The 12,922-nt window shown below is 40.7% G+C and overlaps 1 long non-coding RNA gene across 2 annotated transcripts in view; it reads right to left on the bottom strand.

Moving 5' to 3' along the window:
• LOC102954043 overlaps nucleotides 1–12,922 on the bottom strand; it is a 43,837-nt gene that overhangs the window by 16,881 nt on the left and 14,034 nt on the right. Inside the window, exons 3-4 of one of the 2 annotated variants that reach the window (XR_006207754.1) lie at nucleotides 9,294–9,370; nucleotides 2,970–3,084 (exon numbers count right to left, since the gene is read on the bottom strand). The exons of the other annotated variant lie outside the window; for it this stretch is intronic. This is a non-coding gene — a long non-coding RNA (uncharacterized LOC102954043). The remainder of the gene's footprint in view (nucleotides 1–2,969; nucleotides 3,085–9,293; nucleotides 9,371–12,922) is intronic. 2 annotated transcript variants of the gene reach the window in all.

Below are 12,922 nucleotides of genomic sequence, written 5' to 3'. Positions count from 1 at the left end.
CAGGCTCTGAGCTAACAGCATAGAGCCTGAAGTGGGGTTCCAACTCACCAACTGTGAGATCATGACCTGAAGTCAGACGCTTAACTGACTGAGCCACCCAGGTGCCCCTGTCCTCCATTTCTTTTCTTATATGTTCATACAACAATCCTGAAAATAGAACAATTCAAAGGCATGAAGACAGCTGTACTCCCTAATAAAAATATCTTCTGGAAGAAAAGAGTTTTTCTTATGAGTGGAATTTTCCCCCTGAATTGTTCAGTTTTTGGATTATAGAGAAGGAAATGAGCTCAACAGAAAAACCAAAATAGATACACATGATTCCAGAAGAATATAAAGACACCCCTCTGGTCTGAGTTACCAGGCAACTGCCTCTCGAAGGATGCTGTCATTTTGATCTCATAGAATAATTGGGTACTTGAATTTCTAATTCAAGAAATCTTGGGATAATAAATTTATCTTTAATGATTTTTTAAAAGTATAAGCAGAAACCTCTCTCTTTCTTGGCACACATGTTTCACTGTTTGTTTTTTGTTTTTTTTCCTCTACAGTTTCTTTGTTGTGTGTCTTCAAAGCAAACATTTTCATCTGTTTGGGATGTTTTTGTTGGATCCTGGTGAGAGCAGGGCTGAATGGAAGACCACTCAAGATACTGATTTCTAGCTGCTTCAGATTCTGATCTTATGGTCAGTAACATGTTTTATCCACAGGAAGCAAAGAAAAAATTGCACATAAACATCACCTAAAACAACAGTCATGGGAAACTCAGCTTTATGCCTAGAAACAGTGTCCCTGCACATAGGTAAACAAATGGTTATTGGATAAAGAGCTAGACAAAGAAACAGGCATATAGAAGAGTGTTTTCATTAATATTTGGGAAAAAATAATCCTTCCAGGAACACAGCTGTCTATTCAGGTAGTTGTGTATAAAATCTCAGAATAGAGTTTTAGGGAAAAATGCATACTAATTTTCCATTTTCTTTTTGACTGTACTGTAATATCTTACTTTTTACTCATTTTTTCATGACTAAAATCCTAATTTGTGCAAGGGTTTCTGCTAGACATGAGTCTACTCCAGTGGAAGAGTCCACAGTCCCAGCCTTCAAGGTGCCTTCTAGAGAGGGAAAGAGACATGTCAACAACTCTTGACCTCAATGATACAGGAGTGAAAATAGTAGGACCTATTGTCTGTGCCATTACAGTGGCCGGCTACCTAAGGCCTTTCAAAGTTATGAAATATATTATTTCTAGTGTGAGCCTGTTGTACTTTGTCAAGGTTCTCGGCTACAAACAGTGGAAAGTGACTTAACAGAAAAGGAACATAGGAGAAGGATATCAGGGGAATCATGTCGGCATGGCCAGGCGTGGGAAAGGTGTGGCCTCAGGGGCTCCAGAGGGCTGGGCATCAGGAACCCAGGTAGAGATCACATCCGGAAGAGTGTATTCAGTAAGCCACTGCTGCCTGCAAGGAATGACCTCCAAACTATCTCCACCTCCAGGTGTCACTCACTCCAAATTCCAAACTGGGAGAGAGTACCCGGGTGATCCAGAATGTTCAGGCCCTCTGCCTGTGTTGGGGCCAATCAAGGGGGCCTGGGTCCTTTGGGAAGCTGCCACTATTTTCACCAAGACCACGCATGTGGGGGATTTCCTCAAAGAGTGATCAGTGAATAGGAAATTAAGATTCAATTCTAGAAACAAAGAAATAAAGCCAAGTGTCCACTACATGTATTATTTACCATTGAATCTCAAAATCTAGGTATGGTCTAGACGCAACAAAGATAACTCTTAGTTATTAGGGGAGAAAGTATCTATGGAAGAGTGGAGGTAAAATCATCTACCTCAAACCTTTTATTTTATAGTTAAGGAAACTTATGCCTTAGGTGACTCACTTTCTACTGTTACCCAGCTAGTTCTCCCGGGTTTCACTCAGGTCTTCAGACTTAGACTGGAACTACACCACTGGCTTTTCTGGGTCTCCAGCTTGCAGACAGCACATCACGGTACTTTTCAGCCTCCAAAATCATGGGAACCAATTCCTTATAATAAATTTCTAACTTCAGATATATATATGTGTATATATATATATATATACACATATATATATATCCTATTGATTCTGTGTCTCTAGAGAACCCTGACTAATACAGCATCCTTGCTTGGCTTCCTCTCCTTCCCCGTCCTGCTTCATTCACTTTCTAAGTGGCTTTTCCTAGAAACATTTCCTTAATAAATCACTTCCACATGAATATGCATCTCAGAGCCTACTCTAGGGCACCTAACCTTCTAGGACAATTCTCCAAATCTCCCCCTCTTCAAGGCTACTCTGGCCCCTCCCATAGGATGCCCCACATCTTCCCACGATCTAGTAACTACAGGGTTAATGCTTGATCTAGCAGGGCTCCTCATGGAACCTGTTCCTGGGCTATGACCAGAATTTGCTCTGCATAGTCATAGCCTGGGCCATGGCAGTTGTTAAATATTTTGAACACCAACCCTAGGCCTATTTAAGTGTAAAGGCTATATAATAGAAAAACTAACTAGAAGGTCTCTTCCATTCATAAAATCTCCCAGTTTTCAGGAAGACTTAATACATAGGGGAGGTCCTCCTAGCCATGTTTGAGCCACATGAGCCTGCCATTCTGGCCACAATTGATTGGACCAGGGATAGACACCTCACCCAAACTGGGCCAACCAGGTTCTCTCCGAAGAAACTTGATACTTGAATTGAGGGACAGAGGGCTGGTATTTGTTGGGGCTGAGTCATTGTAATGGCATCATCACCCTAAGGGGAAGGTTCATGAACACCTGGGCTTGCCCTATCCAGGGCCTGAATGTTGAACTCTCCCATTAGTAGCTTGCCAATACATTACCATTTTTGCTTACATTTTCTAGAATAGCTTTCTGTCTCCTGTAACCAGAAAACTCTTAACTAATATCCTATAATAACATCTGGAATGAGCACTACTTACTTGTCTTGCTTGCAGCCTCCAGCACTTAGCATGATGCCAGCATGGATTAGGCAGTATCCTAATAAATATTTGCTGCCTCAGTAAACAGCTCTGTTTATTTATCGTGTTATTGTTTCTGTAGGAAGAAGAGCACTTTATATATATGTAAATATACAGGCTTGAAAATGGGAAAATTTCATCAACATCACTCGAGTATGTGTGATCTCTGGTGGAAAAACAAATTTAAATGCCTCCTGCTTGTGTTCATACTTTTTCTTCATCAGAGTTTCCTTCAACTAATTAGCCTATCTCACGGCCTAGCTTTGTTTCCTAAATGTGACATAGTTAATATACTAATTGGTGTTAAAAAGCTTTAAGGTTAAAAATCTTTTTTTAAAAGATTTTTTTTAAATGTTTATTTATTTTTGAGAGATAGAGGCAAAGAAAGAGGGAGAGAGACAATCCCAAGCAGGCTCTGTGCTGTCAGTGCAAAGTCCAACATGGGGCTTGAACCCACAAACCACGAGATCGTGACCTGAGCTGAAGTCGGACACTCAACCGACTGAGCCACCCAGGCGCCCCTAAGGTTAAAAATCTTAGGGGCGCCTGGGTGGCTCAGTCGGTTGAGTGTCCTAGGGGCGCCTGGGTGGCTCAGTCGGTTGAGTGTCCGACTTCAGCTCTGGTCACGATCTCATGGTCCGTGAGTTCGAGCCCCGCGTCGGGCTCTGGGCTGATGGCCCAGAGCCTGGAGCCTGCTTCCGATTCTGTGTCTCCCTCTCTCTCTGCTCCTCCCCCATTCATGCTCTGTCTCTCTCTGTCTCAAAAAATAAACGTTAAAAAAAAAAAAAAAATCTTAACCTGAATTTAGGAGGTCTCTGAAATCACTCTCAGGTTGGTGAATGTGTACTTACTGTTGCTGAAGTAAACCATTCGGGCACCATCTCTGACTTTCTGAAGTTGCTATTCAAACTTACTCCATTTCTTTTCTTTCTTTGTTAACTCTATATTCTACACCTCCCACTACTCATTTTTGATCTCCTAAGTTAGAAATTGTAGCAACTGCAGGTTAACAATTTTCTCTAGGGGCACCTGGGTGGCTCAGTCGGTCAAGCATCTGACTTCGGCTCGGGTCATGGTCTCACAGTTTGTGAGTTTGAGCCCCGCGTCGGGCTCTGTGCTGACAGCTCAGAGCCTGGAACCTGCTTCGGATTCTGTGTCTCATTCTCTCTCTGCCCCTCCCCCATGTGTGCTCTGTCTCTCTCTGTCTCTCAAAAATAAATAAAAATGTTAAAAAATTTTTAAAAAAATAATTTTCCCTAAATGATGAGAAAATGACTGTGCTCAAGATACCATCTTTTATACTCTGCTAAAATGAACTAGTCCTGTCCCTCTCTCTCTCTGCCTGTCCCCTTCTCACACTCTGTCTCTCTCTCTCTCTCTCAAAAATCAACAGACATTTTAAAAAATTTAAAAATAAATAGAAAATAAATAAAATGAACTAGGTCTTTAAGGAAGGGGAAGTAAATTTGGGAATATAAGTTAACAGGTTAACCATACATGCTGTTGAGAGAGAAAACCAGAAATTTCATCTCCACAAATCAGGTTGATGTCATCATCGTTGCCAGAGAATCAGGCCAGCAAGAGGGTGTTCTCTGGTGCAAAACTGGTTTTGTTTGTAGTGGCTTCTGCTGAATCATCAGTAACAGTCAGACAACATGTGCGTGTCAACAGCAACAGTCAAAACAGGCAGAAACACACAGAGGGAAAAAGTTGAGTTCTATCTCCTGCTTGTCAGCAGACCCAGTCTATAGTTATTTTGAAGTAATTTAAAACTTCAAGCAAACAGAATAAGCCTTTAAAGGATTTGTAGGTATTGCTACTTAATCAGGAAGTCTGGGCAAGCCAGAGGCTTAGGAATAGAGCATATGGACCCAAAGAAAATGCTTTTGTGTGTACAGGACAAGAAAATGGACTTGAACCCATAGGAACTAGGAAATGTTTTCCCTTTCTGCTATTTGAGAAAGACCTGTGACAAAGGTGTCACATGAACTTAAGAATAGAAAAGTTTATGAAAGACACCTCAATATCTGAGGGTGTGACGGCTAATAAGAAAGAGGCCTTGTCATCATGATTCCAAAGCATTACCTCATTCTGCCCTAGGGTGATTCCACTGTACCCATCAAAGCGGAGAAACTGTCTGAACATGGGGAGCACACCCACTAACACTCCTGTTTATTAACTCTGGGCACACGAAAACAAAGCCAAGTCCTCACCCTGAATATAGAAAAGCTGAAGACAACAGGCTCTTACTCACAATCTCTCGGTTTCATCCTTGCAACAGTGAGAAACAGCACCATTTACGGAGGGCCTAAATGTGCCAGACATTCTGCTAGGCCATCATACATACTGTGTCACAAAATCTCTGGGACCACTCAGAAGGCAGATATTACCTCCACTCTCTGTTTCACAAAAGAGGAAACTGGATTTTGAGGTAACTGACTTGCCCGTGACCACAGTAGGTGGAAAGCAAAGATTACAACAGAGCCTTGTCTGTTCCAAAAGCCCAGGATCTTTGCTATAAGGAAATATCTGGAAAAAACAGGAATTGGCTGCCCCTCCAGGCTGCCCGAAGATTTCCATAGCCAGTCCCTCCCTTCCTCGTTACTTAGTAGCATTTCCTTGCTAAGTGTGGTCCCCAGATCAGCATATCAGCCTCAGTATCGTCTGGAAGCATCCTAGATATGCAGAAACTCGGGTGCCACTCCAGACCTACTAAAGCCGAATCCACCCTCTAAAGTTGGAGGACTGATCGCCTTCCTCGCTGGCACTTTAATAACAGACTAATGATTCTGTGGCAGAGAGGAACCCTGAGAAACAGTTTCTGTGCCCTTCATCAAACCTTTGACTTTTAAAGTGTGTTCCTTCTACTGAAAAGGTGGGGGGGGGGATGTCACTTCTACTGACCCCTTGCCAGAACAGAAATCTCCGTGAAACAAGCAGGGAAAAGAAGCAGGGAAGCATTTCAACAGATTCTGCAGGTAAGGCTGTGGGCAGCTGCATTCGGCACCTGGGTAATACAAGGTAATGCTAAATATTAACACCTAAGAAGATTAGTGGAGCTTGCAGGAGGAGAGTCTCACTGGGTTAAAGGTCATTTGCTCACAAATCTCCTCAGTTCAAGGGAACCTCAAACAGTACTTGTAGCGGGGGGCCTCACAGTTAAAGTGACCTCCTGTGGGGTATGAGTTCTGCTGTGCTGACAGCTTAGAGCCTGGAGCCTGCTTCAGATTCCGTGTCTCCCTCTCTCTCTGCTCCTCCCCTGCTCGCACTCTGTCTCTCTTTCTCAAAACAAATAAACATTAAAAAAAATTTTTTTTAAAGATTAAGTCAAGAGGATGAAATAGGGAATATAGTATATTGTAAGTATTGTGTATGTTGTGTATTGTATAGTATATTGTATAGTGTATATTGTACAGAATATTATAATATTCTATACTGTGGTATATTCTATATTGTGTAATAGTCTATATTGTGGTATAGTGTGGTATGGTAGCTACACTTGTGTGAGCACAGTATAACATATAGAGTTCTCAAACCACTATACTGGATACCTGAAACTACTATACTAATGTGTTTTAACTGTACTTCAAAAAAATAAGTATATAATAAACAAAATGTTATGTGGTTAATTTTGAGAATTGTACTTGCTCATAGTAAGCTCCTTTGGAAGACCTGCTTATAGATTCAACTGCCTATAGATCAAATATTGATCTGTTTCCTGGATTCTGAAGATGGATGGTACAGGCCTGCACTGTTTGGGTTTACAATAGTTAACCTAAAAGCTTTTCTAAAGGTAGCCTTAGAAATTATTGAGTGGTAAATATCAAGAGCCCTTTAACCATGGAAATGTTTTCATACCTACTATCGTGTGTGAGTGTTTGTGTGTACATCATTTGGTATTTGTTACAATGCCTCTATATTTCAAAATCCAAGAGAGGGGCTAATGCTAAAAAAAGTATAGTGGTAAAATAGAAAAAAATGCATAATGATGATGTTGGTTTTATTTCTGTATGTATATTAATGTGATGAGTCCTAGGAGAGGGGAGGAGGGGAAACTTGTCTTCTATGTCAACTTGAAGCAACTGGACTTGGTTTATTTTATAATTTATAATATTAAAGAGTAATGCTCATTTGCCTTTACACTTAATGTTTACATTTAATAAATGTTTTCCACTCCAAAATAAAAAAAAAGAAAGAAAGAGGGGGCACCTGGATGGCTTAGTCAGTTAAGCCTCTGACTTCAGCTCAGGTCATGATCTTGCAGTCTGTGAGTTCGAGCCCCATGTCGGGCTCTGTGCTGACAGCTCAGAGCCTGGAGCCTGCTTCAGATTCTGTGTCTCCTTCTCTCTCTGCCCCTCTGCCTCTTGTTCTCTCTCTCTCTCTCTCTCTCTCTCTCTCTCTCTCTCTCAAAAATAAATAAACCTTAAAAAAAATTTCTTTAAAAAGAAAGAAAGAAAGAAAGAAAGAAAGAAAGAAAGAAAGAAAGAAAAGAAAGAAAGAAATCAGGCCAAGGAAATACAGTTAGCAAGTCAAGGAGCCAGGATTTGAATTCCATCTGACTCAGTGGTAATCTGTTACATTGGTGGCCCCCGTGACCCATGCCTCCTGGTGGAGGCATCTGGACCCACGGAGGAATGTGGACTGGGCCTGTGGCTTGCTTTAGGCAACAGAATGCAGGTAGAGTTTTAGGCCCAAGTTCCTGGGAGCCCGGAGCTGCCATGCAAGAAGGATGGCTACGCCCCTGGCGAGACCATGTGGGGAGGGAAAAGCTCTGAGACCACATGGAGAAGCCAGGCCCCCAGCGGCCAAGTTAAGCTGAAGCCCCAGGCATACGAACACAATTAAACCATTCCCATCAACGCCCACCTGCCTTGCCGGGGATCCCAGCTGAGGCATCAGACGTGATGGACATTACGCCTCAGCAGACGTCATGTGGAGCAGAGATGACAGGGCTTTGCCTTGTCCAAATTCCTGACCAACAGAATTGTGCAAAATGATAAAAATGGTTATTTTAAGTCACTAAGTTTTTGATTAGCTTGTTATGTAGCAATAGCTAATCAAGACACAACTCTGTCCAGTGGTCGAGGAGACAGAGACAGAGATGAACGCATGAAGTCCTTGAACAACACAGAAAAATGGGCAGGGAAAGAGCAGGTAAAATGCAGTTGTCTGGGCTGGAGAGGAGAAAAAGACAAAGGGTATAATTATGCAGACCTCTAAGTAAGGGAAACAAGAAGTAACAGAATCTTTAGGTCACATACCTTTGCCAGGCAGCGTTTCTGCCCAGAGCAATTCTCACAATAGTTAATGCAAGGAAAATAAAAAGGCAAGATTCAGAACTGTCTATTTGCAACAAGAAGGTAATAGACCAAAATGTTCACAGCAGCTTTGTCTGGGTGATGATACCACAAAAAAAGCCTTGATAAGTTAGTTTTTTGCTCTCTTCCAATTCTTCAATATTTTCTACAATGATAGTTCTTATTTTTTTTCAAAATTTTCACGTCAGAGATTTAAAAAAAGTACATGGGTTTAAAAAATCTCCCCAACAAGTGCCTCAGAAAAGCACTAACCATCCATCCCCCATTTCCTCTCCCTATCTTGTACCCCAAAGGCAACCCCTTTAACTATTTCTATTTTTAGTACTTTGAGTGGTTAGGTCCACATCCTTAAATAATGTGCCTATACTTCTGTTACTTGGTTTATTAACCTGAGGCATCCATTGGTTCCCTGCTGCAAAAGGCTTACTATTTCATTCAACAAATATGTTAAACACCTACTATGTGCTGGCACCATTCAAGTACCAGTGACAAGGAAGAGAATAATAAAGAGAGGGTTCCTGTCCTTTTCTGGCACATATTCTAGTAAAGGGAGATGGCTGATCAAAAGCAAAGAAATAATATCCAGTAATAAAAAGTACTATGGAGGGGCGCCTGGGTGGCTCAGTCGGTTGAGCGTCTGACTTCGGCTCAGGTCATGATCTCACGGTCCGTGAGTTCGAAGCCCCTCGTCGGGCTCTGTGCTGACAGCTCAGACCCTGGAGCCTGTTTCAGATTCTGTGTCTCCCTCTCTCTCTGCCCCTCCCCCGCTCATGCTCTGTCTCTCTCTCTCTCTCTGTCAAAAATAAACATTAAAAAAATTAAAAAAAAAAAGTACTATGGAGAAAACCACATAAGGCAGAATGGTTGAGTATATTTTCCAAAAACTGGCCACAACAATGTTTTCCACCCCACATGCTCATCTAGACTTAACGCTCACTTATCAAGAAGTAGTATATATTTTCCTTACCTTCAAATTTGGCTGGATTAGTGACTTGCTTGTAATCAGTAGAAAATAGTAAAAGCAGTGCTGTGTGATTTCCAAGTCTAGGTCATAAAAAGTGATAAAGTTTCCTCAGTTTGCTGGAATACTCTTGAAACTTTCAGCTGCCATAGAAAGAATCCAGCTACCCTGAAAGTGACATGCTGTGAGGAAGCTCAAACTAGCCCACAAAACAAAACCACATGGAGAGACCCTGAAACTATAAGAAGAGAGAGATGCCCAGCCAGCTCCCAAGTGTTCCAGCCTCTCGCCTATCCCCCTTCACCTTTATCTGACAGCTGAGTCTTGAATGGTGAAAGAACCAGCCTTGCAAAGGTCAGGAGGCAAAACAGTGCATGTAGAGGAAACAGCAAGTAAAAAAAGACCTGAGTTAAGAATGAAAGTCACTGCGGGTGCCTGCCTGGCTCAGTCAGTGGCACATGCAACTCCTGATCTTGCGGTCATGAGTTCAAGCCCCTCCTGATCTTGCAGTCATGATTTCAAGCCCCACGTTGGGCATAGAGCTTACTTTAAAAAAAATAAAATAAAAATAATGAGAGCTATTGGTTAGAATCAAAAAGACAAGAAATAACAAGTGTTGATAAAGATGAGAAAAAGAATCCTCATGCAATACTGGAGAGAATCCAAACTGGGGCAGCCACTGTGGAAAACAGTATGGCATTTCCTCAAAAAATTAAAAATAGAATTAACATATGATCCAGTAATTCCACTACTGGGTATTTACCCAAAGAAAACAAAAATACTAATTCGATTGGTACATGCACCCCTATGTTTACAGCTGCATTATCTACAATAGCCAAACTATGAAAAGAGCCTAAGTGTCCATCCACTGATGAATGGATAAAGAAGATGTGGTGTGTGTGTGTGTGTGTGTGTGTGTGTGTATTCCATTAATAGTAATGAAAAGGAATGAAAAGGAAAAATTAATAGTAATAAAAAAGGAATGAAACCTTGCCATTTGCAATGACACGGATGGAGCTAGAGAGTATAATGCTAAGTGAAATAAATCAGTCAGAAAAAGACAAATGCCAGAATGATTTCACTCATATGTGGAACTTAAGAAACAAAACAAACAAACAAAGAAAAAAGAGACCAAAAGAAACCACTATTAACTACAGAGAAAAAACTGATGGTTGCCAGAGGGGAAGGTAGGGTGGAGGGGATTGCTTAAATAGGTGAAGGGGGGGGGCGGTGCCTGGGTGGCTCAGTCGGTTAAGCGTCCGACTTTGGCTCAGGTCATGATCTTCCAGTTCATGAGTTCAAGCCCCAAATTGGGCTCTCTGCGGTCAGCATGGAGCCCACTTTGGATCCTCTGTCTCCCTCTCTCTCTCTGCCCCTCTCCTGCTCATTCCCTCTCTCTCTCTCTCTCTCTCTCTCAAAAATAAAATAAGCATTAAAAAACAATAAAATAAATAGGTCAAGGGGATTAAGAGTAAATTTACTGTGATGAGCATTGAGTAATGTATAGAATTATTGAATTATTATATTGTATACCTGAAACTAATATAACACTATTTGAAGTATACTTCAAAAAAAAAAAAAAAAAAAAAAAAAAGGGATGAGATCCACACCAAAAGACAAATAGAAGAATTTTCACAGCAACTTTTTCCCAATGGCCAAACTAGAAACTAAACAGGATATACTCTGGTATAATCATACAATGGAATACCACACTGCAATAAAAAGAATAAACTGATGCATGTAGCAACATAAATGAATCTCATATTGAATAGAGGACAAACACAAGAATACATACTCTATGTTTTCATGTATTTGAGGTTCAAGGATAGGAAAAACAGATGAATGGTGACAGAAATCAGAAGAGAGGCTATTTCTGGGGAGTAGATTGGAAAGAAGCATGAGGGAACTTCCTGGGGGTGCTGGCAATGTTCTCTATCTCAATCTGGGTAATGACTGCAACACACATATAAAAATTCACCAACTGTTCACTTAAGATTAGAGCACTTCATACACACCACTGTATTTTATATTTCAATTAAAAAAAATTCAACTTCTTTTGCTAGAAGAACAGAAACAGGTAGTGTTCATTTAGTTCAGCTTTTCTACCTCTTCTTCATCACTGGTTTCCTTTGCAACTTTAAATAATATACTTCAATCTCTGGTTTCTGTTCCATCAACTTCTGCCAATGGCTCTTGCTTCTACCAAGTAAAATGAACATATTAAGGCTACTATGCTTACTCTCCCTTCTTCTTCAGTGCCTCATTCTCATCCCACTTGTTTTCAGCTGTCCTTTACATTCCTTAGAGCAATAAGAGTTACGTTCTGTCTGTAACCATAATGAAGTCTTCTGGGTTTTAAGTTATTCCTAAATGTTGAAATCCAAGAAACAAAGTTTACATTATTGTGATGATGTACATATCATTCCTGGTTGAGTCAAGTGGGATGGACAGAAAGACATGTCCTTGACAACAGGGCCAATGCCATGCCCTCTTTATAATTTGAAAAAGAATATTCTTAGCATCTAAGTCAAATCAATTCTCTTTTATTTCTGTATCAGTTAGCTACTGCTGCATAATAAATCACCCGTAAACTTAATCCTTTAAAAACAAAAATGATCTACTATTTCTTATGAGCCTATAGGTCAGCTGAGTGGTTCTGCTCATCTGACTGGGCTTGGATGATCTCCCATGGACTCACTCCCATGGTTGTGTTTGGCTGCTGGATCAGGCTAGGACAGATTGGTCTAGAATTGCCTTGGCTTTGATGACTTAGTGTTTCTCATATCCTTCTAACAGGTGACCCCGTGTTTGTACTCATGGTGGTGGCAGGGCTTCAAGAGAGAGAGCTGAAACATGAAAGTACCTTTTCACGTTTCCTTCTTGGATCATTTGCTACTGTGCTCTTAGCTAAATCAAGTCCTATGACCCAGAGCTGGGGTGTTGGTAGGGAGGCTACAGAAAGTATGGATACAGGACAGCCCTTAACTGGGCCATTAATGAAGTCACTAAGTCTGCTACACTTATATTATCAATGCCTCAAAATTATACCACGTTTTCCTTTGCTTCACTAGTATATTTATTTTCTAGTGTTTCTAATTGGTTCTTTTTTTTGTTACTGAAAGAAGAAACATATGTTTTCTTCACTACATGACTATTATTATTGACCTTCTTATTCCTTTTTTCTATTGTTTGAAATTTTTCCATGCTTCTTAAAAACATTCTTGTGAAAGCCCACTGAGTTTTTGATCTAATGTGAACTGATTGTGTTTAGGTTGGTTGAGCAGTTGATATGCTAGTTTCTTTTTACGGCATGCCTGGGGGATTCCACTGTGTCATATATATCACATCTTCTTTCTGCAGAAAGGATACATGAGGGGTGAAATTTCTAAGCCCTTTCATGTCAGATAATAAGTTTGATGACTTAATCTTGTTCCTTTATTGATGACCTGCTATTTCTTAACCTCCATGATGTTCTAAGTTTCACTTTGGTACCTCTAGACTTGCTTCTTTTTAAAACACGTTATAGCAAGAACTCAGAAGTCTCTTTCAAACCAAGGACTTATATCTTTGTAGAAAACGTTGTCCATATTTCCTTAACAAATTCCTTCCAGTGGTTTCCAAATTCTCTCTTCACT

This window comes from Panthera tigris, chromosome C2, assembly GCF_018350195.1.
Source record: "Panthera tigris isolate Pti1 chromosome C2, P.tigris_Pti1_mat1.1, whole genome shotgun sequence".
In the NCBI taxonomy this organism is placed as follows: Eukaryota; Metazoa; Chordata; class Mammalia; order Carnivora; family Felidae; genus Panthera; species Panthera tigris.
This window is presented reverse-complemented; position numbering and strand designations above follow the sequence as displayed.